This window comes from Nyctereutes procyonoides, unplaced genomic scaffold, assembly GCF_905146905.1.
Source record: "Nyctereutes procyonoides isolate TBG_1078 unplaced genomic scaffold, NYPRO_anot_genome, whole genome shotgun sequence".
NCBI lineage: Eukaryota > Metazoa > Chordata > Mammalia > Carnivora > Canidae > Nyctereutes > Nyctereutes procyonoides.
The window spans coordinates 6,866,158-6,893,902 of NW_026575139.1; positions in this window are offsets into that span (position 1 = coordinate 6,866,158).

Sequence of the window (27,745 nt, forward strand, 5' to 3'; positions counted from 1 at the left end):
GCTGAGCGGGGACGAGACCCATCCAGGGCTGAGGGCCGCGTCCTTGGGGGACCCAAAAAGAGCAAGCGTTTTCCAGGAGAAAGAACACACATCTCCCTACCATCCCATCATCATTCAAAAGCTGAGAGCAAGACTGATTTTTCCAATTTATTTTAGAATTATCAACCGAACTGATTAAAGCAGCTATCAACTTGGGTTGTTCTTTATGTGTCGTCCTCGTTTCACATTTCCAATGTTTTTTCGCGTGCAGGCTGCATAAATTATTGAAACATTATTTTATTTATCCATCCCCCTGTGACAGAAATAGGTTTTCTGAAAGCAGATCTTTCCCTAATCAGTTTTGTTTTTCTTGGTTTTGCTTCCAAATAGCTCCATGAATTTCAGGCTGACAGATGTGTAGCACTGGTTTACTTCTTTAGTGTGAACCAAGCCACGGCGGGAAGATAAAAAGAGAGGCTCTGGATGCCAGAGTCCCTGGACATATAGGATCGGCGCCCGGGAAAACGAGAGACTTCCGAAATTGGTCTGTATAGTGGGCAAGGGGGAGATGACACCATGAAGTGACAGGCGGGGAGTGGTGGCCTGGGGTTCAGGGTACGAGGGCCTAACTTCACTTCTCCAGCCCCAAGTGTGGGCCATGCCCAGTGGGAGGCGCCCAAGGAGCCAGGGCCCCTGGTGAGCACAGAGTAAGCCTGGCCTTGCGTCCACCCCCCCCCCCCCCCGCACAGCTGGGTCTTTAGAGTCGTCAGAGAAGGGCCACCCTGACAGTGAGGCATGTTTAAGGTGTGGGTCTGTTGCATCTTTGCAGGAACATGCCTTCGATTTAAAGCATTTGGGAGACAAGAAGCGACATGTGTTGCCCAGAGAGGAGATGCCCGGATGTAAAGCCCAGTTGTGCCAGAGAACACCTGGGAATGCTCCCCAGGCTTCGCAAGACGCCAGCCCTGTTCACAGGGATCAGCTCAGTTCCCAGGGCTTCGTCCACATGCCTTTAAGAATCGGGGGCCGCGGGCTTAGCTCCCTGAGAGAGTCCCAGAGGATCATGCAGGACCGCATCTGGGGTCCCATGTAGCTCCCCGGTGCATGGCTAGAGGAGTCTCTCCTGGAGTCCACACTACTCCTAACAGAGCCCCTCGACTACAGGCACCACCAGTGGTCAACAGCTCTTCAACTGTAGGACACATCCCCGTTCCAAAAGCCATAACGAGGGGGAAATGATTATTTTGCAACCAGGGAGACGTGGTATCTTTACATATGCTATTCCCTCTTCTTGGAATGCTTTTCCTTGGCTGGACCCCCACCACCCCCCACCACTACCACGAAACTCCTAACCATCATGAAACTCATGATGGGGTTTCATGGTTGGGGAAACTCAGAAAAGATTTTGGGGGGTGCCTGGGTGGCTCAGTGGTTGACTGCCTTTGGCTCCGGGCGTGATCCCGGGGTCCAGGGACCCAGTCCCACATCGAGCTCCCTGAGAGGAGCCTGCTTCTCCCTCTGCCTGTGTCTCTGCCTCTCTCTCTGTGTGTCTCTCATGAATAAATAAATAAAATCTTTTAAAAAAGAAAGAAAGAAAGAAAGAAAGAAAGAAAGAAAGAAAGAAAGAAAGAAAGAAAGAAGAAAAAAGAAAAATAAAAGATTTTCAGGCATCCCTCAGGCAACCTAAGATAGTCTGTCCCACAGGAACCCTATAAGAAAGGGTCAGGTTTCCTTTAAAGCAGAGCCTAGAACAAGGATCCTGACCCAGGTCACGATTCACCAGGACAGAGAGCTCTTCGGGAAAGATGCCCTAATGGAGGGAGGACTGCAGGATGGAGAAGGGAGGGAACCAACAAGGATGGGGCCTCAGGTCAAGGCTGACCCCTACCTGCTGGGGCGGAGATGGGGGGTAAAGGAGGCTGGGCCTCTGGAACAGAAACACACTCAAAGAGTTCTCTACACCTGAACCCAAAGGAGCTGCCTCTCTTCCCCCTGAATGGGCCAGTCAGCAGCTCTTGGCTGCCCCCAGGTCAAGTGGGCATGTGTAGGCCAAGGGCAGGCCTCCAGGTGACGGGGGCAGCCCACCCTCACAGCCCTGGGGGGCTGGGCTCCATAAAGGCCATCTGGGCAGCACGCACAAAGACCCTCCCCTGCAGACATGTGATGCCTGGCACCGATGTGAAGGTGACAATCATTTGGCGAGCTCCCACTGAAGCCATACTCTATACTGATGGCTGCGCCGCGGTCCCATCTAACCCTCGTGCACCCTTGAACAGAAAGCAAGATCTCCATTGAACGAGAACATCACTGGGGCTCAGAGACATCACGGGACTTGCTGACAGGTACACAGCTGGTCGACTGCGGACCACGTTCACAGAAAACATTCATTTGAGCCCCAGTTTATCAGAGTCTGTGTACTTAAAAAAAAAAAGATTTTATTTGTTTATTCATGAGAGACACACAGAGAGAGGCAGAGACACAAGCAGAGGGAGAAGGAGGCTCCATGCAGGGAGCCTGATGTGGGACTCGGTCCCAGCACCCCGGGATCATAATCTGAATCCAAGGCAGATGCTCAACCACTGAGCCATCCAGGTGTCCCCAAAGCTTTAAAACAAGGCCACTGGCCACAATGCAGTTGGATGGCCTAGGGAGGTCGTATGATTTCTCCAAGCTTCCTCTCTTGTTTATAAAATACTAGTCCAAGACAAAAAAAAGAAAAGAAAAGAAAAGAAGAGAAAAAGACTTCTCCTCTTTCCAAGGTTCCCTTACCCTGGCTCTGGTTGATGATTCCAGACGTGGGCAGAGAACCCTCCCGTAGTGAGATACGAGTGTCCCGGCCGGCACAATCTCATCTGGGACAGGGCTCACCTGAAACGCGGGTGCAGCTCTCATCTCCTCGTTCTCACATCACACCGTATTCCCAACCCCAGTCAATAACAAAATAAAAAATCAATTTGGTTAATCTCCTTCAAACAAAAGAAGAACACAGAAGTCTCTTAATAAGAAGAAAATAGGCCTATTTATAATCAGACCAAGAAAACTGCTCACGTAATGTGCTTTGGCGCCTCAAAACTAATTTCTTTAAAATTTTTTAATTTGGAGCACACAAAATAACTATTTTTAAAAATATGCAATTGCACGACTAATTCCATATTAATGAAACTCAACATCTGTGGCTTTTCACATCTGATAGAGTTAAAATATTACCAAATTAAAGCGAGGGATTAATTTGTTTTGACTTACTAATATTGGTTAGCTGTTCAAGTTTATTTCCCCCCATTTTATGATTTTCTTTTCTTTGCTTTTTTTTTTTTTTGGTCATTAAATAACTCTGTCCTGTCCGTCAAAGACTTTAGAATTACAGTAATCACCTCCAGCATCTTGCCCCTCGTGCACGCTACCATTATTCCTTAGTAGGCACTCTGCTCTTTTTTTTTTAGCTGAACAAAGTCAATAATGATAAAACATCATCATTTTTTTTTTATTCTACTCAGGGCCCGGCAACTGCATCTCTAATACCTGATGTCAAAGTGACATCGGAGTTTCTGCCAGCAGGAACACGACCCTCTCGGTCACACGCGGGTGGCTCTCCTGGTTTGTATTTGCCACATGACTTTCAAGACCTTCTCTGAATCTCTGTCCCCGGCCCCCCCATGCTTCTGGATGGTGTCACCAGCACCACAACCGGCTGGCCCGGGGGACACACCAGGGAGCTCTACCATCAACCAAGCCAGAGGGCTCTCGGTGGCTCCAAGGTGTGAAGCTCAGGGCTCAGTCCCAGGTGGAGGGGATGGGGACGCGGAGCAGAAGTCACCTCCCTGTATCCTTCTGGACTCCAGTCCAGGTCAAGATGCCGTCAGAACACATGGGATTCTGAATGTAAGTGGAGCAAAGGCTATGCCCCCTAATGCTCGCCCCAACACATCACTCCTCGCAATGGGGGGGGCAGCAAAGAGCAGGGGCTAGCCCTTGTCATCCTGCCACCCTTTTGGCTCTCTGGTCCTCAGTGTCCCCAACTGTAAAACATGGGTAACGGTAGTCTCTGTCTATAGGGCTAGCCAAACAAGCATGGATTGTGGAGTGGCCGGAGGAGAGGACACACTTCAAGTACAAAGCACAAAGTTTAACATCTCGCAAGGGCATTGTCAATATTTCAGATAAATAAATGTTTCCAAGTAATTCCTTGGTGGGAACATCTTGTAAAAAAAAAAAATGTCAGGGAACGCCCACTCTTTGCACACTGCTGAAACGATGGGTCATTTTATCGAATTATCAGGCCTCGGGTGGGAGTTGGGGAGCCATCGAGGAGGGCCACAAGTATATATTGGGACTTGCCACCTCGTGGCTCAGACAGCCGCTCAGCCGGCCCAGGTGTGAATCCTCTCTCTCCCGACTTCTGTAATGGCATCAAACCTCGAGAGGATGCATTGTAAACTGTAAAGCGCTTTCCAAGGCTTAACAGAGACAGGTTATATCATCTAAGCAAATGGACAAAACTACTGCCTCTTGTCCCTTCCAACTTTTCATTGAAAGCTGCGGTTTCTTAGGGGCACAAACATTCCCCCCTGGATTTCTGTAACACGTCACGGCAAAAAATATTATTGAGTTCTTTGTCTAAAGTTTGCTTAAAATTTAGTTAGCTTGCCTGGCTTTAAAAAAAAAAATCAAACCAGTTTTGTGGAAAATTCAGTGCTCAGATCTGTGGGGAATTCATAATTGGCATTTCCATAACCCAGCTGTCTGGCTGTTGAATGGAACCCTAGAATAAATAAACAAACTAACACATGAAAAAGCAAACACTCAAGTTCTGTGGTATTTACAAAAAGGAAAGACAATACAGAATAGAAATAAACTCTCTCATGAATGAGTTTACTTAAAATGGCTTGATTGAAAGCCTTCTAGTATTTTAAGGATTAAAAGTGACTTTTACCAGCTCAAAGCTATAGTGAATTGGGAAAGACACAAGATCTTCCCAGTACCATTATTTTAGAAAAGACCCCCCCCTTCCCCCCCCCCATGATTTAGGAAATATTCTGCGACTAAGAATTTTCCAAATTTCTTTCTCTTTTTTTTTTTTTTCTTTTCCTGGGACATTCTAAAATCGGCTGCCTTGGACTTGGAGTGAAGAGGGCATTTTATAAGAACAATTAGCAAGAAACAAAAGTGGGGTTCAATTTGCCATTTTATTCTGCATCACTGGAAAAAAGAGACAAAAGGGGGTCATGGAGGTCTGTGGCAGAGACTGCTAATAAATATTCAAAATCTGTTTTTTTCTTTCCTTCTCACTAACAAAACCCCTATACTTTGGCAGGTGGCAATTTGCCAACTTATAAAAAAAAAAAAGCACATGTTCCATTTTCCCTTGCAATGTGGCCCATGACATGTACATGGAAAGTCTTGAGTGAGGTTTTCTGGCAAATTTTTTAAAAGAAGCTGACCAAGATGGGAGGTATGTCCTTTAAACCTTTCTTCTGGTAAAAAAAAAAAAAAAAAAAAAAAAAAAAAAAAAACCTTTCTTCTGGTGACATAAGCCTAACAGCTGGGGATTCAGCAGCCACCTTGGCACCAGGAGGAAAAGACAAAAAAAAAAATGTCAATATCCTGATTCTGACATCCTCAGGATTCTAAGCCCATGCTAACAGGGTATTCTTCTAAATTTTTTAATTAAATGAAAAAAATGTAAATTTTATTTGTTCAAACCATGGTCCAGCTTCTATAGTCCACAATTTCTAATTCGCACAAGGCCTTTTGTTTCCAGTTTGCCTTTTCAATGGGAGACTGTGGATTTCCAACTAAGATTGGAAAAAAAAGCAAAGCAAAGATCAGTGAGTATTTAACTTTGGATTTTCAATAAGTGTCCTTCTCCTGAGTCTCAGAAGACTCTGAAAAGGGGGTTCCAAGTGTATAAAGATTTCATAAGGAACATGAACATTTGTTCTGAAATATTTAACATGCACCTAGAGGTAGTAAAACGATCGTCATCTATGCGCCCACTTACAGTTTAAAACACAAAGCACCAGTGCAGCCAAAGCTCCTATGCAGACCCCCCCCATCAAATTCTCTTTCCCCTCAACCCAAAATGCCTACTTTGCTAAACTAAGTATTCATTCTTTCTTTCAACTCTCCAAGCAACAAATAACATGTCAGGTATATTTAAAAATAAATAAATAAATAAAATAAAATAATAAATAAAATAAAATAATAAATAAAATAAATAATAAAATTTTTAAAAAGCTCTAGATCCAACTTCCTATGTTCAAATTCCAGCTCTGAAATTTGCAAGCTGAGTGACGTTGAGCAATTACTTAACCTCTCTGTGGCTCAGTTTTCTCATCAGAAAATGGGAATAATCATGCCTACCTCATAGACTTATGATGAGGATAAATGACCTAATAAATGCAAAATTTGCCATCTATCAGGTCTATATATATGCATCTCTTGTTATTTTCAGAAGAATGCATATAGTTTTCCTCTGGTTTTTTGTACCTCTTTTCTATAGGTTCCCCACAAATTTTTTAATTATAAATCATAATCTAATACAAAGATTATTGCATTTGTAATAAACTATATTCAGTCTATGATTTTAATATTTGATATTACATATGATAAAAAATAAAGTGTTCTTCACAAACAGAATTTCACTCATCTACTCCTGCTCCCACTCGGAGACCCAAGCCACAAACCCAATGGCCATTGGGGTCAGATGACCCCCTCTAGGACACCTCTCTCCAGGTGCATCCCTGCTTTGCATCCCACTGCCGGTCCCTCCTCTTGGCCACTGGTCATCTCCTGCCTGGGCCACCTCCTGCCTCGTTTCTAGATCATCCCCCTTACAGTTCCAAATTCACTCTCCACAAAGCAGCCAAAGTACTCCTGCCAGTGTGTGGGGGACAGATAAACTGATCAGCTCCTCGGTACAGACCTCTGGCAGTCCCATGCTGGCCAACGGGACTCTCCAGTCTCCATGCATTCATTTTGTTGCAGCTGTAACAGATCTGTGGTGCTCTCTCCTCTGGTACTGTCCTGGGACACTCCCCTCCCCGCCACCCTACACATCTTTCTCCTGACCAGCACCCCCACCCCCACCCCACTCTGGGAAGGGGGCCTCAACTTGCACGCTACTCCCTCCCTTCTGGAAGACATCACTTGCCCCCCAAGCCCAGGCAGGTGCAATGCTGTGAGTACCCCCCCCCATCATGTTCAAGCCATCATGTTACAGATCCCTCTGGGATCGCCTCCTGATTACCCGACTCCCCTTCTAGACTCCAGTCCCTGAGGGCAGGAGGGAGTGGGTGTTGGTCCTACTGCATGTCTCACATCTGGAGTAAAGGAATGAATGAATACTCGTATTCCATCCTCGTGTACTCTGGTTCACATGGGTTTTTATTTTTTCATCGCCTGTTAGAGTCCACTTCTCTTCTGATCCCATAACCTAATATATTTGCTTGCCCAGAGAATGATGAGGACAAACATTTCAAAGATAAATGAACTCCATTGTTGATGAGGGAAGGGGAAATTAGCACTCTGAGAAAGTGTTAATGAAACTCTAAGTGCAGCTTTTGGAGGGGGGAAGAAAACTGAGTCGGATCCAACTGAATTGTCAATGTAAAAATATTTTGACCCCCCCAATTCTCCTTCTTGAACAATATCGTGCAGAAATATTAGATATGCAACCCTAGGAGCATTTATAAGGATGTGCATGTGAGAATTATCTATAATAGGAAGTCTAGGAGCCACTGAAATACCCTTTAATAGAGAAATAATTAAAGGAATGGAGTGATATTCATGCTATGAAATACTATGTAGTAGTTGTAAAGAATAAGACAGGCAGATACGTCTTGTTATAGAAAGACTCAAACATTTTACTAAGTGAGAACATTTGGAATGTGTTATGTATAATGGATTACAATTTATGTAAAGAACAAGGTAGATACAAACATGTAAATGAATAGACACAGGTCTAAAGGAGGCATTATTAGCAGTGATTGCCTCTCAGCTCCTGTGATCTTACAGGAGAACTGAAAGGACTAAACAAGAATTTTAATTTTCTTAATAATTTTCTATATTGTTTAAATAATACATTGGCATATACTTGGATACCACCTGCTATGATACCCCAAATTAACACATTTTAATTTAAAAGGATAACATAAGATGCCAGAGCCATGGAACTCTAAAGCTAATGGCCACAGATGAAGGGGACCAAGGTTCTTCTTTTTTCTCACTTTCCTCCTTTTGCCTCTAAAGACACGAGTATAAATGGTCCTATTGGGTAAGAAGGACTAGTTTTTATCAGTCTCATGTAAAACCAGAGGGAAAAAAACTAAGCTCTAAGAAGATAAATAAACACCCATGATCCCTAAATAGACCAGTCATAGAGTAACATCTTCATTCAGCAAAGATTTACTAAATGTTTATCACATTTTTTAAGTTCTCTGAGACCCAGTTTCTTCATATTTAAGACGGAAAAACTAATCCACATGGTTCAGAAGATGAAATGAAAACAAACATGAACATCTCTCAGCACAGCACTTGGCACAGAAAACATGTATAACTGTCCCAAACGGACAACACCAACTTTTTCTCTTTGCTTGTTTCCCTTTATCTTTACCATTCTGTGACTCCACTATTCTATATCTACATGGGGATTTTTTTGTACACTGCTTCAGACTTTCCAGGCTACTCTCTTCACAGCTCCACACCTCCTTTATGTTATCTGTCTGTATCATTCTATGTCACATCCAGGGGTGTTGTAGGAAGGTGCCATTCACTTGTGGCTTCCAATTCACGAATTCTCTCTCCAGCTGTCTCTAGTCTTTTATCTACACCATTCAACTGTTTAAAAATATAACTGTTTCATTTCCAATATTTCCTGGAGGTTATTTTTTGTCTTTAACAAGCTTTTCTTTTTTTACTTTAAGGATGATACTCTGACCTTAATCTGGTTGAGAATTAGAAACATACTTATTTTAATTCTTTTCAGATTTATCAACAGCAGCTTCAGTGACAAAGCAGTTAAGCATGAGAGATTCAGAGCCAGACTGGGTCAATTCCAGCTCTGTCATGTACTAGTTATGTAATCTTGGGTTAACCTGACTATACAATGGGTTAACCTATTTCTCTCTGCTTATAAATTATGATAATTACAATTGATATTTAGAGTTTTTATGTAGCTTAAATGAGTTGATACATGCAAATCATCTGGAACAAGGCCTAGCATATACTCAGCCTTCAATACCTGTTCATTATTGTCATGATTTCTATTTCCTTAGGTTTGAATTCCTCCATGGAATAGATACTGTCTCTTGTTGCACTGAATTTCTTCATGTGCTTTTTAATTTTCATTTGAGAGCTCAAAATGCATGGAGGTTTTTCCACGAGGCCTTCTCTGTCGATGAGTTTCATGGATGTTTCAGCCATGATGTCCCACCCCCCTGCAACTATTCAACCCTAAAATAGGTCTTACATGAGGAGTATGGGTCCTTCAAATTCTAGACACTGTTGCTGTAACTCTACAACAAGCAGGCATATAGATCTGGTTCTTTCAGTTCCAAGTGCTAAGCTCCTATCACTCCTCCACAACTGCCACTTTCACAGGCATCTCAACGATGCACACCAGTACCAGCTGGTGGGGGACTGAGGATAATGTGTGGGAAGTAACAAGAAAATGGTCACCAGTGGTTCTCCAAGTCATGATTCTTGTCATAATCATTTCTAGACTTCTAGCACTAACATAATGCACTCAATAAATGTCTGTTGTATAATCACAGAATGAATAAATACATAAATGAAAGAAAATATACCAGATGAGGCTTGAGGGCTCCCTGGTCAATTATCTTATCTATCATTGGACAGCTAAGATATTGAGACCAAGGGATAAAACTGATATGAAATTTCTATTCTGAGCCCTCTAACTCCCTCCCAAGTACTAAAATTGGCATTTGAGGACAGCTCTGGGTCCCCCGACCAAGCTAGGTGTATGGGTGGGAACACCACCTGGTCATAGAATCTCAGAGATGGAAGGAAGCATAGTTGCCAAAAGGTGAAGCACAGTCATTCATTCAATGCCATCAGCTCACCCTGGTCCTGGTGGACTTTGCCACTGTGTTGCCTCAGATCTGGAAGATGGTGGCCACCCTAAGAGTGCAATTACCCCAGGCTCTCTGGGTCACTGGCTTTCTGCACAAGAAAGTGGCCCCAAACACACTGTTTTTGTGCTTGCTAGTCAAAAGATCCCAGTCATGGTCATTAATTCAATATTTCACTAAAAGTGGGGAGTTTATCTTTCTGGTGTAGCCTGTGATGTTTGTAGGTGGTTTACAGACACAGCAGATCAACATTAACTCACGTGCTGAGTTTCTTTTATCCTTTTAAATTATATCTAGCAGATAGTCTCTGTTAAGTGCTGGCATGACTTTAATACCTTTCTAACATCTGCATGTCTCCCTACTTAACAAAAAAGCAGGCTTGGAGTGTAACCCCTATAGCAGAGAAAAGTATGGAACGTCATGTTTTCATTGTACATTTTATAGTTACCTTCAATTTATGGCATGGGATCCTGCTTTTTCATCTGTTGAAAAGATTTTTCAACTTTTTTCAAAATTCCTTTTTAAGTAAGTATATTTATGTGTAAAATTAAAGGATAGTATCCAATAGATAAAAGTACAGGTGGCACTTGACTGTGATGAAGAACAGTGATGTTAGTACAAGGACAAGTGATGGAAGTCTGGAAAACAAGTTAACAGTGCATGCCAAGGGTAAGACAGGCAGGGAAGAGTGAAAGAAGCTAGAATTTATAAAGCCTACTATGCACCTAGGGATTGGGTTATGCGTTTTTTATACCTTTGTTCATTCAATTGATACAGATAGTGGATTTACAGGAGCAATATAGCAGAGTAGTTTAAAAGTGCAGGCTCAAAACCTTTTAGTAGCTGTGGGATTTGGAATAAGTGACCAAACCTCTCTGGACCTCAGGATATAGTTATCATATTTAGCAAATAAAAATACAGGATGCCCAGTTATGTTTAAACTTCAGATAAATGATTTAAAAAGTCTAAGTATACCCCATGCATACATATCTATATACTATGACCCAATATTTGGGATATACCTATACTGAAGAAAGGTAGTATTTATCCAAGATCCAGATTTAACTGGGCAGCCTGAATTCAATCTGGAAGCCCTTCCTCTACTTACTCTCCTGCAATATGAGTTTATAATAGTCTCTACCAAATCAGTAACTCAATACATGTAAAGCATTTAGAACAGTGCCTAATATATGGTGAATGCTTGACAATTGTGTTGTTACCTATTTAATCTTTTCAAGAGCTGTCCATTGAAATTCTGTCCCTGAGGGGCACCTGGTTGGCTCAGTCAGTTAAGCATCCAACTCTAGATTTCGGCTCAGTTCATGATCCCAGGGTCCTGGGTTCGAGCCCCGTGTTAGGCTCCCTCCTAAACGGGGAGTCTGTTTCTCCCTCTCCCCCTGCTCATTCTCTCTCTCTCTCTCTCTCTCTCTCTCTCTCTCTCTCTCTCTCTCTTCCCCAAATAAATATGTTTTAAATATTTAAAAAGATGATCTTTAAAAAAGATCACCTTGCAGATAAAAAAAAAAACTATCAAAATAGATCAAGCTTGTGTAGCTAGTGGCTGCCCTGACACTTGAATTTGCCAATAAATATGTATTGAGGACAGTGTTTAGACCTTAATGAGCTCATAGTCTGGCTACAAATGTAAGTGCTGCAAAAATCTCCAGAAAAGAAGAAAGATGGCATAAAAGAAGTACCTGATTCAATTTCTTTCTGGACCCTTTCAGAATGGGACTGTTTGGTTCAAGGCTGATCCCAGTCTGTTTCTGTGAGGCTGTGTCTGAATTCCGACTGTTCCCACTGTCCTTTTGGATTCTCTGGATTGACTTTTGCAACAAATTTATGTCAGTCCTTAAGTAACAGCAATTGTTGTTTTAGCTGTGAAGTCAGCCCAGCATGAGGCACAGGTGAGTCCGAAAAGCATAAGCCAGTGCACGACCCCAAGGACCAACATGACCTGGCTAAAAAGATCAATCCTATAAACCTCCAGGAAACAAGAAACAATAACATTGACTGGCAAAAGCCAGAAGGAAAACAGGACCAATGGGGAGAAATCATGAGAAGGCATATCTGAGAGTGATTTCTAAGAAGCAGAACTATCCCAAGACAGTGGATTGCACGGGGAAGTAATGAGTCCCCTATCACTGGAGGTATGCAAGGCAAGTCTGGACATTCCTTCATGGCACTACCGTACAAAGAAGCCCAACAGAGCTGGCCTCCGTGGTTCCAGCTAACGCAGAGGCTCCGTGGCTCTGCATCTGGTATAAGGCCTATCTGGTCTGAGAGGTGCTGGAACCGAACTGCATCCTCCAATTTGGGGCCATGCCCATTGCCCAAGGATCAGGCCGGCGTGCGAGATGCGATGATGGGCTTGGCAGGGAGCGGAGGGGTCCTCATCACCTGCCGTGTGTGAGCTCCTGGGAGCCACACTTCCTCTATCTGCTGTAAGAAGACGGGGTGGGAGGGAGGGAAGACAGGAGACGTTCGAGCCGGCGGAAAGTCACACACGTCTCCCCTCCACGCTCCAGCTCTGTGGCCCCACACGAAGGGGCTGCCAGTAAAGCCAAGCTGTGCGCAAACCCCACCGCTCGCAGGGATTGTTTTACACTGGGGTTGCAACAAGACTGTACAAAGCTTTTTAATTCTGATTTTTTTTACACCATTAGAAGATATTATCTGCCTTACGCCAGAACCATCTGGAAAGGCAGGAAGGCACACGGCCTGATGCCTGGATGCTCTGCTCAGCTCAGCAGTCCTGGTGTGGAGAATGAAATGCCATAGCCCTACCGCCGCGACTGTCCGTTCCCCGGAGCCGGAGCGTCTCTCCCAGCCCAGCACACTTCTCCAGCTCCTCCCGGGCCTTCTGGCAGCCTCGCCTGGGAGGGAGGCCCTGCCTGGGCAGATCTCATGAGGGTGGTTAGCTTGGTTTGGTTTTATTTGGTTGATTTTTCAACTAAGAGGCTTGAAGAGTTTGGATACTTTGTGGATGGGAGAGAGTGACAGCTAGAGCACACCTTGACTGTCTCTCCCTTGGGACAGGTGCTGTCTTGCCAGCACTGCACTCCCTACCACCTCCGGCTACCACATACATCGCTGTCACCCAACTAGAAGGGAAACCTGTCGGGCAGACTGGATGCCCTTGATGGCCACACACACTGAGGAGTGGCCCACCGAAGGCCTGAATGCCATCCCGAGAAGCTCCAGTCCTGAGTCCCCTTTGATGCACAGAAAGTCACCATCCCAGAAAGGCTGCAAAGGCAAGCATTGGTGGAGGGTTTTTTTGTTTTGTTTTTTTTTTTTAAGAGAAAAAATACATACTCCTTATTCGCGAATGGCCAAGAAAATGAGACAAAATACCTGGAAAATATATACTTACAAAAAAACAAAAAACAAAACAAAAAAACAAAAACCACAGATCCCGGTGATTCTTTTTAATTGGGTTGGAAGGGGTTACTTCATTATGCAGCAAATTAGAAAATTCATAATTTATCATTGCACCCAGTCGAAATGCCACCCAACTGAGTCGCACCCCTGTGAAAACCATCACATAGTAGCAAACTGTCAAGCCTGCTGCAGCCGACGGGCAAAATTAATATGCAAATGTATGCAAGAAATTAAAAAGCAGAATTACCCAGGCAAATGAGGTAGCTATACTTGAATTGTTAGAATTATGAATAATTACTGCGAATTTTCTGCTCCTAATATAACTTGTTTTTTGATAAACAAAGACTTAATTATCGAGATGCGCTGGAGAATTTCCGTGGCGCTCATTAATCTTGCAAAAAAAACAAGTCCCTGGTGCCCAAGCCGTAATGAAGAGCGCGTGCCCTGAATCTTCAGAAAGATCACAGGCACCAGGGTGCCAGGGCTGGAGAAAAAAAATGACAGTGCCAATGTCCCCTCCTGTACCCTGGAGTGTCATAACGTCTTCCACTAACTATCAAAGGGACTTATTTATGCCAGCAGCTGAGCTATAAGTCCAATTTACGATGCCTTCAGCAGTGGCGAAATGATCCGTTGATATGCGGTGGAAATGCCATCTTGCAGTGGCGTGCGCTGGTCCCAATGATACCAACATGATGAGGACCCCGCGCTCGGCGCTAATGGATGCCGCGTGACAGACCGTAATCCACAAGAGGGACCATCTTTTAGGACCGGTCTCGATGGTTCCCCATTAATCTTGGTTGTGCAGTTCACTGGTGTCCATGGGAACAAGGGCATTACCATAAACACGGGCTTTAAATTTTCGCATGGAGAGTGGCAACTCGGAGGAGCCAGACCGGGCGCCGGGCAGTGGCCCGCGCAGCCCTGGCCTCCTCGGGTGACCGGGGCGCACGGCCGCTGGGTGCACCCGGGAGCCGTCCTCTGTCCTGGCTGTGGATGGGCCGGCCGGGGAGGGGGCGCCCGGGGGAGACTGGGGGCGGCTTCCCGGCCCGCTGGGAGCTGAGCTCATTTACCAGAAGCAGGCAGAGGGGCGATCACCCCAGGCCCTCCCAGCGCACAGCCGAGGGGCCTGCTGAGCGCCTATGATTACTTAAAACCTGGCATCTAAGTGGGGATGACTGAGTTCCCGTCATCATTAGGCCGATTAGCGCCATGATAAACCCTCGCAGATCATAAGGCAAAATTACAAAACATCACTTCTGGAGCTCTGAGGCAGCCAAAGGAGCTCCCGGCTGCCTGCATTTTCAAACACCTCCTTTCCGAATTCAAGTCCCCAAATACCCTGATGTCTTGACAGCACCATTTCACCGCGTAGGCAAATTGTCACCTTTTACACCAGGGCATCTGTCATGCTTACACTCAAGGCCATCTCCCCTTCCTGGCGCGCGCTCGCTGCACCTCTCGGCGCCCCCCACCTCCCCGGCGCGAGCCTCCCCGGGAGCCCAGCACCCTGCCCGGGCTCGGGCTCGTAGATCTCCTGCACGCCGCTCACACGGAGAGCGAAAACCTTCTGCACGTCAGATAGAAATGATGTATCTCCAGCATCATTCAATCCCACATTTTATTTTTAATGCAGAGCTCGGAGCAGCTTGTCTTGCGTGCTCTCACCTTCCCCGAGATTAATTCTCACCGCGGGCCTGCCATCGGATGGCGAGGTGAGAACACATCGGAGCGCCACGAGAAATAAAAAGCAACTCCACCTGCATCTTCAGCCGCACCCCTAGGAAGCCGGGGCCGGGGGGGGGGTGTGGGTGGGAAGCGGGCACCCGCTGCCCCGGCCTTTCCCGCTGGACGTGTCACCAACAAGTGAAATCGAGCGGCTACTCTGCTCAGCCCCGGAGGCCACGGCCGCAGGGTCGCAGGTGGACCCTGCCCCCTCCAGAGCTGTGTGGCCTTGGCCCAAGCACTCCCCATCTCTGAGCTCAACATCCTCAACCACGAAATAGGGGCAGGAGTGGCAGCAACAATTAAACGCCACGTGTAGGAAAAGCCTCATTGCCGTGCCAAGCGCGTGATAGGTAATTGGGGTTTTTTTTATTACTGAGCTAACAAAAGGATTCAGGCATAGTCCCAGCCGGCGCTGAAAGCCTGGGGTCCCGGGTCACCCCCGGCTCCGTGCAAACCGGGATGGTTGGTCAGCCTCCGCACGCAGGGCCCCAGCGCCGCCAGGCAGCACCTGCTCCTCCTCCACCCAAGTGCGGCTAATTCCCCCGTCTCCGTCGCGCCCCGGGGACTGCTTCCCAAGCCCACGGCGCCTTAGCGTGCTCTTTCCGGCGGTCGAGCAACGATCCCAGCCAGTTAACACTTCTTTATTTTTAATTGTGCTAAAATGCACGTAACATAAAATTTACCATCTTCACCATTTTTAAGGGCGCAGCTCAGTGGCATTAAGCAGCCACGTCGTCGTCGTCGTGCAACCACCACAACCACCACCAGCATGGACATCCCCCGAGCCTTCTCTTCTTGCAAAAGTGAAATTCTGTTGCCGCTAAACGCTAACGCCCAGCCCTTCCCCCAGCTTCTGGAGGCCTCCATTCACTGTCTCCCTGAACCCCAGGATTCTACGAACCCCCTGGGAGTGGAGCCCTGGGGTGCCCGTCCTTCAGCCCCTGGGGTAGATCACTGACCTCGTCCTCGAGGCCCATCCATGCTGCGGCAGGAGTCAGAATTTCCTCCCCTGTTAAGCCTGAACGCTGCTCCGTTGTCTGGATGGCCCGCACTTGGCTTGTCCATTCACCCGCGGGTGGGCGCGTGCTGTGCCTCTCCCTGGGACCCGGCAAGAGCGCTGCTCTAATCGCGTGTGTACGGGTATTGGTCCAAGTCCCTGCTCTCACTCCTTTTGTGTGGACGCCCGGAGGTGGAACCGCGGGATCGTGTGGTAATCCTATGTCTAATGTCTTGAGGACCCAACGTAACATCTTCCACGGCGGCTGCACGTTACATCCCCACCAGTGGTGCATGAGACTTCCAGTTTCTCCACCTGTCCGCTCGCCAGCACCTGTGCCGTGTCTTGCTGACCATAGCCATGCTAATGGGCATGATGTGGAACACTTGTTGCTGCTAAGGCTGCGCTCCTGGGATGATGGGGTGGGGTCCCATCTCCTGGTTGGCCCCTGGCTGGGAGGGGTGCATAGGACAGAGACCTTGGGGGGCTGAGGTGTGTCGAGGGGTGCTGGGACAGAGGGCAGCCGGGCAGGGCCTACAGGGCAGGACAGAGGTGGCAGCGGAGAGGGGCAGGGAGCCTCGGGCTTGGGCCCTTGCAGGGGCAGCGATGACGGTGCACAGGGCTGGGCCCGATTCTCTCCTCCAGCAGCCTGTCCCTGCAGCTGGAGCACCCGTCCTCCCCCTGCAAACCCACAGTGTGCGCCCAGACTGGAGCCCCTCTCGGTGCCCAAGGAGCAGCCCTAGGGGATCCTCAGATGAAGCAAACCGAGGCCTGCAGGGTCGAGGGAGGGAGCGTGGTCAGTGACAGACCAAAAACACCATGAGAACTGGCCCTCCTGGCTCCCGGCCCCCAGCCCGTCTCATAGCACGGGATGCAGAGCTGCTCCTACAAGGCCCCCTCGGCACAGAGAGACCCCTCTCCCTCCTCCCCAGGCCCAAGCACAGTGGGGATAAAGGTAACCAGCTTCCACCGAGCCCGCACCCTGGCCTGAGCACCCCGTGTGCATCACGCCACTGACCCCCCTGCCCTGCCCCAGGTCGTCCGGCCCTGCTCCCACTTTCCTGATGAGACAGCTGAGGCTCAGCAAGCACCACGAGCTGCCCGAGCTAGCAGAGGAAGCGGGGCAGGATTTGCACCTGGGGGCGACGCCAAAGCCCACGTGCTCTAGCCATCCCGCACCCCCACGCCCCAGGGGGACTTCCCCTCAGAAGGACCTGGCTCCCTAGAACAAGTCCGAGGAGAGCCAGGGGAGCCGAGAGGGGGTGGGGAGAACTTTCCAGGAACAGTCGGTGACGGTGAGTTGACCTGGCACTTCTATGGAGACACGCAGAAGGCAGAGGCAGTAACTGGAGAGACGGGGCGGCCCAGAGCTGGCCTGGCCGGGGAGGGGGGGGGGAGGACTGTCAAAAGTCCTGAACGAGGCAGGCACCTTCAATGTTACATTTTCTGCCTATATTTATTTGTTTAAGACTGTGTTTTCCCCAAGCTCTTCCCATGGCTGCACGGGGTGCACCTGGGGCAACCCGCCCTCACCCTGCGGGGACCCAATCCTGCCTCCGCAGCGCTCGGGCCTGGGACCCGAGGGGAGGCCCCGACAGTGGGCCACAGCGCCCATGACCCATGATGGGCCAGCTCAGCCAACCCTCCACCTGCTCTGCACTCCAGCCGGTGAGCCCCACGAGAGGCCCACAGGCCAGGCCACCCCAAGGCTCCGGGGCGCACTGAGATGGCGCAGCTCCCCTCTCTGCCTCGGAGCCTCCCTGGCTCTTAGGAAGGATGGTCTGCCTGGGAGTCCAGGGAACGACCCTCTGCCCAGAAAAAACACACTTACCTACTTACTGTGGGCTTGGCTGACCCCTGAAGCCCGTCGTGGAAAGGCACCTGGGCTCCCCTCCAGGCTCCGTAGGGGGGGGGGGCAGGCCCTTGCTCAGGACTCCCTAACACCCAGCCAAGGACTGTCTCATCACACACTTCCGCTGGTCTGTGGGGTGGGGACGTGAATGCCACCTACGGTCTCAAGCTTGTGGGACAGTCGAGGAAACCGAGGCTCAGGGAGGCCAAGCCATTCGTGCGGGGCCACGGCCCCCAAAGCCCAGGCCCATCCCCTGCCTGGAAGGTTTGCCATGCTTGGGCGTGTAAACGCCAGGCACGTGAGTGCGTGTGTGGCCTCACAGCAGCCCTGTCACAGCTGCAGCCAGAGTCCATCACAGCACCCATTTTACAGCCGAGGAAACTGAGACGCGGTTCAGGCAACTCGCCGGAGGTGCTCAACGGGTCAGTGGCAGAGCTGGAATGGGCACGAGGCCGCCTCCAGGGCCCCCCCACACACACTGGGCAGCACTGCCCCCCCTCCCCAAGGCTTGGCTTAGGTCTCGGAGGGAGGAACGTCGCAGGCTCCCCGCTCCACGGAAAGGGCCTCGGAGAGACCACGGGGGGCAGAGCCAGACGCCAGCGCTGAAGCCAGCCTCCCCCAGCCAGTCTTGGCTCTGTCACTTGCTCGCTGCGACAGCCTCCAGCCTTAGCTTACTGCTCAGGAAAAGAAAAAAAAAGGCCAGGGGCGGGCGGCGAAGGGGGGGGGCGGGGGGGGGAGAAAAACGCTTACTCGAGGTGTGCGCGCAGCACCTGGCACCAAGTTGCACACACAGGTGAGGTGATCTACAGAGCACGCTTGGCACAGCGTCTAGCAGAGGGTGGCCCTCAGCCCTACCTCCTGCTGTCGCGATTACCCTTACTGTGGCCTCCCCGTCTTCCCTCCGCAGCGATCGGAGGTGCACAGGCCTTGGCACAAAGTGGCCTGTTCTGGGGCCAGCCCCAGGCCCTGGTCTCAGCCTCCTCCTCCCCCGTGCACGATGGCTCAGAGCACCGTGGGGAGCCCCCGGAGTTAGACCAGGGCCAGCCCTGGACGAGCACCCACACAGCCATCCCTTGGTTCTCTGAGCCAGTGACGCCGGCTTGGTCTTACGGCTTCATTCCCAAGGCCGGGTTCAGCCAAGGCCGTGCACCCTCCCCAGGCCCCAGGCTGGCACTGGGGATGCAGAGAAAAATCACGTGGCCTCCCCACTTAAGCTCACGGTTGGGTGTGGATAAAAACGGACCCACGTAGTTCTTAACTAAGTATGACTGGCTGAGCCCAGGGAGGGACACGGGCTTGCCACTAGTCCTAGGGAGACCGGCCAGATGGAAGCAGGATTGCAAAGAACGGGGACGAAATGGTCAGGAAAGGGCGTCCCAGGGGGAAGGAATAGACACGGGGTATTCACAGGCCGGCGTGCACACACGTGCCTCTGTGTAGAGTAGACCAAAGACACCCTGGCCCCGGGCGCATGTGTCCTCAGCCCAAGGTGCATGGCTTGGTGAGTGGACATCGGGCTGGATGGCACTCTCCGCTCACCCCTGGGCTGGGAGCCCTTGCACAGTGAACAACCTGCCCAACCACACGCAGCACGCCTGGATGTTCAAGGAAATGAAGAATCCTTTGCTGCTGCCGGGGTGTGACGTCCGCAGGGGAGGCGAACAGTAAGGAGAAGTAGAGTTGCAAAGATGCGATGGGCCATATCCTAGAGCAGGGCTAGCAAACTGGGGGGGTGTTCAGGCGGGGGCCGTCTCCAGTCCACCAGGATTGGTGGCCCTGAGCAGCAGAGGAGGACGCCTGCGGGGGGCAGGAGAGGGGAGGGAGGTGCAGAGACACCAGGTAACAGGTGCCGCCCTTGCCTCAGAAGGCGGCATAAAGCTAAGGAGCCCCATGTGTCCCGGGGTAGGGGGTGCAGCCCGAGAATTCTCCCCGCGGGGGTTCGCTCGGGGCACAGGGAGGCTGTGGCTACAGGAGCCCCCACTGTCCCTTACATTTAATTCCGTCCCACGAAGGATAATGAAGATGAGGAATCGGAGGGACAATCCACCGGCCTTGCTGGAATGGAGCGGCCGCAGCTCCGCGGAGCCCGGCCCCCGCCTCCCTGCACGCACGCGGACACAGCCTTGGCCGTGGACACTCGTCCCCGAGGAGTTTGCGAGGTGGGAGCAACTCTCAAAATTAATTTTTAATTGGCACACCCTCCACCACAGAGGAACAAAGACGGGCAGGGGCGGGACGGGAGCAGCCTCCCTCTCCTCCTGGAACCCACCCTCCACTCTGGCCCCCCCGAGATTGTGCTCCGGCCGCCCGGAGCCCCCACAGCCACGGGCCATGGGATGCCACCGACTGAGCGCTTGAAATCTGGCCTGTCCTGGTCGAGATGTCAGTGCTAAATACTCACCAGATTTCAAAGACTTCGTACCAGGAAAGGGAATGTAAAATATCCCTTTAATCATTTTATATGGATTCCATGTCAAAATGATAATATTCTGGACAATAGGGGCACGGAAAATACACAACTAGAGAATATTCCTCTTTGGCTACTAGGCAATTCAAAGTCCCATCATCCGGCTCGCTGTTGTTTCTGGTGCATCGGGCAGTCTACAGCCCCTGCGGGGTCGGCCTCTAGGCCCCGGAGACGGGCTCCAGGGTTTGGGGTCCAGCGGCAAACGCACTGAGAGGGTGTGTTCAGCCCCAGGCCCCCTCTGGACCCCTTCCTCTCCAGCCTAAGAATTCCACCCCGAAATCCCACTGGACGGTCCTCCGTATCTCATTACACGGGATTGCTATGCTTCCAAGGGGATCTCTCTTTTCTTCTCTTGTAAGTTTTATCAATAGACTATGTTCTAGAGCGTGTGTAGGTTTGCGGGAAAATCGAGCGCGAAGTACAGTGGGTTCTGGTGTATCCCCTCATGCTCAAAGTTTTCCTAATTTTTTTAAAAAGATTTTATTTATTTATTCATGAGAGAGAGAGAGAGAGAGGCAGAGACACAGGCAGAGGGAGAAGCAGGCTCCATGCAGGGAGCCCGACGTGGGACTCGATCCCAGGACCCCAGGATCAGGCCTTGGGCTGAAGGCGGCGCTAAGCCACCCGGGCTGCCTGAGTTTTCCCTATTGTTAACAGTTTGCATTAGTGTTACAACCACACCGATGAACCCATCTTGATACATTATTTTTAGGGGAAGTCCATGGTTCACATTAGGGTCCGCTCCTGGTGTTGTATATTCTTTGGGTTTGGACAAATGTATAATGACACGTATCCACCTTTATTGTGTCACTCAGAATACTTTCACTGCCCTAAAAATCCCCTGTGGTCCATCTACTCATCCCTCCCTCCCCCAACCCCTGGCAACCAGAGATCTTTTTACTGTCGCCATAATTCTGTCTTTTCCAGACTGTCCTAGAGCTGGAATCCTACAGTATACAGCCTCCTCCGACTGATCTCTTTCACTTAGCAATACGCATTCAAAGCTTCTCTGTGTCTTTGTGGCTTGATTGCTCATTTCCTTTTGGCACTGAATAGTACCCCACTGTAGAGAGGAAGCACAGTTTGCTTGCCCCTTCACCTATTAAAGGAAAGGTGGCTTCGAGCTGTTGGGCATTTGTTTAATGGATTTTTAAAAACTGAATTCTTCTGTTCTCGCCTTATCAGCAACTTAGCAGAATAGTAAAGCACAGTTTTGGAAATGGGGGGAGGACCTAGACGATCTAATAAGTTGATGGCAAGTGTGCAAATTGCTGCAACGTCCTCAGGAGTGCGACTCAGACCCGTTCCCTGCCACCAACCCCCCACACCCACAATGAGGGGAGAGGTGCAGAAGATAGGGGCCCAGGGCGCTGGGGCTCAGGAATGCGCGTGAGCACCTGCTCCCTCCAAACCAAAGTGGAGGTGCATGGCTGGATGGACGACCAAGCTCAGAACGTGGTGGAAGGGGGCAGTGAAGGGTCCTTTGTCTGCTGAACACCAGCCACATGCCAGGCGACCGCTCCCATTTTAGTCCCTGCCACGATCCTACAGAGTCTGAATCTTTACCTTTGTTATGCAGCTCAGGGAAGCTGTTACCTGCCCTAAGCACCCACAACAAGTGGGATGCCTGAGCGGATTTGAAGACCAGGACGTGGGATCCCTGGGTGGCGCAGCGGTTTGGCGCCTGCCTTTGGCCCAGGGCGTGATCCTGGAGACCCGGGATCGAATCCCATGTCAGGCTCCCGGTACATGGAGCCTGCTTCTCCCTCTGCCTGTGTCTCTGCCTCTCTCTCTCTCTCTGTGGACTATCATAAATAAATAAAAATTTAAAAAAAATGAAGACCAGGACGCCTGACCCCGAGGCCATGCATGTACGCCCTGAAGTGACCCACGCTCTGGCCCCTGTTCCTGGCCTCTTTGAGATATAGTATCTATTTCAGCTTGGGATCTCACCCCAAATTTCCATTTCGACATTTGCTACAAAGGTAATTTCCTTAAGAGTGTGGTCTGGTCTGTTCTTGTGCCCAGCACGGCACCTCTCACATAGTAGGTGCTCAATAATATCTCAAATGAGTAAATGGGACATGGGTCATTCCACCTGAGAACTCACAGTTTAGTGGGGGAGGAGGGGGTTCCAGAGAAAGACGAGCACAGCTGGTTGGAGAGAGCCGTGATGGAGAGTGGAGGTACTTGGAACATTCAGGTGGGGCCCCTGATCCAACCTGATCCAACCTGAGGTGGAAGGGAGGGCTTCCTGGAAGAGGTGGTGCTTATGCTAAGTCTTGAGGAAGAGCAAGAATCCGAAGAGGCGAGGGGAGGAAATTCAAAGTAGAAAAGCAGGGAACAGGGCGAGTGAGAGGGGAAGGGTATAAGGGCCAGAGGTGGAAGCCCGAGCTGACCGTGAAGGCCTCGTAAGCCATGGGAGGGGTGCTGGGCTCTGTCCTACGGGTCCAAGGTGATGATTCTCCAAAGGAGGTGGCCACCCCCCCCAACCTGGAGGGACCCCCAGTGCCCTGGAGAGAGGTCAGAATACGAAGGGCAGGTGGGAGTGTTCAGTAGAGAGACTGCCTCCTGTCGCAAGGGGACAGTCCGGGTCACCCCCGGGTCCGGGCCAGCTGCATGACACTCCGGCAGGGCACTGCGGTGCCTCCAAATGGGAGGCATGGGAGGGTTGGGGTGTGGGTTAGTGGGCTGATGAGGCCCAGGCCTGGTCCGCAGGAGGTGCCTAACAAACAGGGGTCCTCGCCATTAATAAATAGAAGCTGTTTTCATTACTTATCAGACCAGCGCATGCGGCTTTCCTTTAAAAGGTTGACAAACACTGCCCTAGGGAGCCACTAAAATGGTTTTCAGGAGGACACCGACGGGACCTCATGTGCAATTTGGAAAGAGCACTCAGGTTGCCTCCTGGAAGACGGACGTGGACAGCGGAGACGTCAGACCAGCGGGGAGACTGAGTCAGGGGTGGGCAGCCGGGGACGCAGCGCAGTGGCTCGAGAGCCCCGGGTGACTTACCGGCCTCGGGTGCGGATGGCGGCGAGGACCAGAGGGCTCGTTTGGAGTGTCGGCTGCAAAATCCAGGCCAGCACCCGTTTTCAAGGCAAAGGCCAAGCAAGGGTTAGGGACATGGCTTCCCGGGGGCGGGGGCCAGGCCTCCCTCTCCTGGGGAGTCTGGTGGAAGCTCTTACCCCCTGGAGGCCCAGCCACCCACAGGGCACATTTCCTAAGGCGCTCGCTTGGGAGACAAAGCGGATGCCACTCATCACTGGCTTTCAGTTACTGACGCAGGGACCCCAGAGAGCCAGTCACAGCACCTCCCGGGGTTGGCGAGGCAGAGGGCGTGTTTGAGGTTCGCCTGAAGCATTTGGGGTCTTTTTGTTTGGGGCCGGGGAAAGCTCTTCCAGCGACCCCGCTTGGAACTTCCCAGCCCGATTCATGGGGCACCATCCCTGCCTTCCTGAAGACAGAGCGCAGGACAGCTGGTTTCTGGGTGGCCCCGGGGGACTCACCTGGCCAGGTTGTCCCCCCTCCCCCGGCACCAGCATTTTTAGCCTTGTGGCTTCTGTGGCTTTGCACTGGCCGTGGTCACTACCCCCTCCTGCTCTCGGCGCCCTGCCATCGTCTCCACCAGCGTGGCCCTCCCTCACCTTCCCCACGATCATACGTCAGATTCTGCAAATTAATAGCTGCTCTTGCACAATTAGCCTCTCTTTGGGGGCCTCCCCTGGTTGTGCGGGTCCAGCGTCCCAGATACACGTCCCGGGTTGAATGGATGCAAGTTCACAGAAACACGACGCACACAAGAAACCACGGGGGACAGCAGAGCGAGGTCCCTCAAGCCCCGTAGCTCAAGGCTCAGTAACAGATGAGAGCACAGAATATCTTCAGGATAGAGTATTTACAAAACTACTTTAAAGGAATTGCATGCCATTAATCACAAGTTCTTAAAGATCAGTCTTCTCTTATTTGTTCTAATCTAGCTAAATGGGCCTGGAAATACAGCCCGTGGTTTGCTCGATAAATGCAAGTTGAAAATCATAATGTTCCCATCCAATTTCCAACTCATACATCGTGTTATGGATTTTTTTTTCTTCTGCGAGCATTTCTCCAGTCCACTAAATATTCCAGACGTACGAGAGTCTTCATCTGATTCATTCTAATAACTTTTTCATCAATATGACTTTTGCGAATGCATTGGTATAGCAAATTAAATATTATTTATGACTTTAATTTGTGTCCTATTTGGATTTTTACATTCACGGGGCCAACTTGGCTATCATCATTATCATATTGTTTTAGACTACTCCTAAAATTAAAATCCACTCTCGTCTTTAAATGTTTTATTGTGCTTGTCGTTCTTGTTTTGTGCCATACCGAACATGATTAATTGTGTTAGCCAAGTGCATATGGTCCGCCTGGCCACCATCCATTATCTTCATCGTGGCTGCCTGCGAATGAGCACTTTATTATTACTTTTTTCATCTTTTCAATTACCAGATGTGCTTCCACATTCTCGGGGCTTCTGCACTGTCCAAGCCCAGAGCCTCCCAGTGCCCGTGGGTCTGTGCGATCTGGCCTCTCGCCCCTCACCCCCACCCCACCCCCGGCTCCCTGGCTTCTCATCTGTTGGGGGGGATGCTCAGGAGCTCTCTCTGCCTCTGGGCATCCCCACGTGCTCTTCCCTCTGCCTGCAGTGCTCTTCCCTCCTGTTCCCTGAGGCTCCGTCTCTAAATGCAGCTGCATCTCCACCACCACCGTGTCCCCCATGCTTCTGCATCATGGGCTGCACCCTTTCCCCTCCAGCAGGCATCTCTGTAACATTTATTTGCTAATTACTTGGGGACTGTCTGTGTCCCCAGCTGGAATGCCAGTTGCTTCAGGGCAAGGATTTCGTCTGGTGTGTTCTTTGCTGTGTCCCAGGGACCAGCACCATCCAGAAACCTTAGGGCCTGAGAGAGAGAAGGAGAGAGAGAGAGAGAGAAAGAAAGAAGGAGCTGGAAGTAGGACACCCAAGACCAAAGGATGCCGCTGGCTCGCATCAAGCCCAGACATTGTTCAGGAATCTTCTGTCCCTGGCCACTCCGTTCCAAAACGGCAAGGGTCTCAGCAGGCAGCTCGAAGCACAGGAGGACGGGCATTTGCTCACACTTTCTGGCGAACACGAAGAAATGCATCAAGGGGATTGAGAGCGTCTTCAGGTTCCATGGTCCCTTCAGGAGATTTTTTTTCTGATGGAAGAATTAAAATTACACCGTATTGAGAGTTGTCAATGCCAGAAAGGACTGTGGTCTCTCCTTTCCACGAAGTATTTAGGAGTGGGCTGGGAGCGCCTAGAAGCACACATGCCCCCGATCTCAGCTCCCGGACACTGTCCTTCATAGAAGGAGCCAAGGCTCCTTGGAACACTGGCTGCTCCCAGGGCTCGGCTTGGGCAGGGAAACATAAGATGAGCCCGGGATAGCTTATGCCAACAAGGAAGAAAGAATGCAAAGAATGGCGGAAAGATGTCAAAAGGACGCAGAAAGCCAAATCTAGGTTATTTGAGCGAGGACACAAATTCTGATGGTAATGGCTTATAAACTCTTGAAAGAAATCATTCAAACCTGTGGTCCATTCTGTCATCAGAAATAAATGAATACACAACATAGACTAGAAATAAAAGACAAAATTGCCTTTCGGGGCCCGTGTGAGGGCCCGCGTGAGATGCGAGGGTCCGCGTTCAGGAGCACGAGGCCCGGTGCTCGGCACCCAGGCAACAAGCATCGTGATCATCGTCGTTACTACCTCGATCGTGAGCATCTGACTACTGACCTGGTCACTGACAGCCGGGGGACAGTCACCAAATGGCTTCTCCAGGTGCCTCTGAGCCTCGAGGAGGCTGTGCTGCTGGTTCTGGGAGCGCCCCTCATCTCTCCACCTGGGTTCCTGTGCATCTCCGTGGGTAAGACGCCGTGCCAGCCCAGGGCCGGGATGGTTTTACTGCTCGTGGAAGTTCTTTCTTCCAAATTGGACCCTCTTGGATGCTGTACTAAAGAAGGCTCATCACTCACGGAGGCAGAGATGGCACCAGAGAGGTCCCCAGAGCCCCCCAGACAGCAGTGATGCCAGGTCGCAGCACGGCACCCTGACCTCCCGAAGAGCCGGCTGCCCTTTGCCTTGTGTCCTTTGCTAGGAAGCGTGCAGGGACCTCAGAGGAGGGAGCTGTGGCTTCTAAGTCTGCCGCGTGCCCAAAGTCCTGGGGCAGAAGACTCAGAAGAAGCTCAACTCTCCTGTTCGAAAGTCCCGTCTTCAGTATGATTACGTCCCCACAGGAACCTTGAGTGCCCAGGACCATAGTTGGGGCCATTGGATAAAGGACCGGGGTCTGCCCAGGATCCTGCAGAAAGGAAGCAGCAGAACTAGCTGTGCTGAGCCTGGGGTCCTCTGAACGCGGGGATGAGTCCACAGGAGTCTTGACAGAGAAGCAGGTCCAGGGCAAGGAAAACTCAGGGTACCGCCTTGCCAAGCTAGGTCATGGTTGGGAAAGGAATGGTGAAGCCACCAGCCCAACTGGCCGAACAGTGATTTGAGCTCTGATGGGACTGGGTTCGAATGGTTGCTCCGGTCCTTAGGACTATGTGATCTGGGGCAAGCTCTGTCACTTGCTTAACCTCTGTGAGCCTCTGTTTCCCCATCTGTAAAATGGGCTCATCTTAGTTCCACCCACAAGAACTTAGTGACCACTGGTCCTGGTCCTTCCCACAGTTCATACAAAGGACCATGGTTATACAAGGAGAAATTAAGGACTAACATCTACGAAGCACCTGCGGGAATCACCTCCCTTCCATCCACAAACCAGCATCAACACAGAGAGGCCATGCAGAGCAGCCAATAAGAATGAGAATGAGAGGCACCGCGTCCTAATGGCTTGCTCGTTTCAGCTTCTTTGGGGAATCAGAATGCATCTCCCAGCTGAAATGTTCTTACAGTTAAGCAGCAGCATTTTTTCTTTCTTAGCAGCACATAAACAGCGCATCAAATGAATGAGAGGTACCTCAGATATGAGGAAATATGGCCACGACTATTAAAATATTTTTTATTTAGTACTTTTTTATGTTCCAGGCACTGTGCTAAGTGTTTAATGGGCACAATCTCATTTAACTCAAGTCAATTCCATGAGACAAATTCTGCTACCGCCATTCCGCCAGTAAAGAAACTAAAGCCTGAAATGATCAAGTAGCTTGCCAAAGTCACAAAACTAGTGTGTCAGT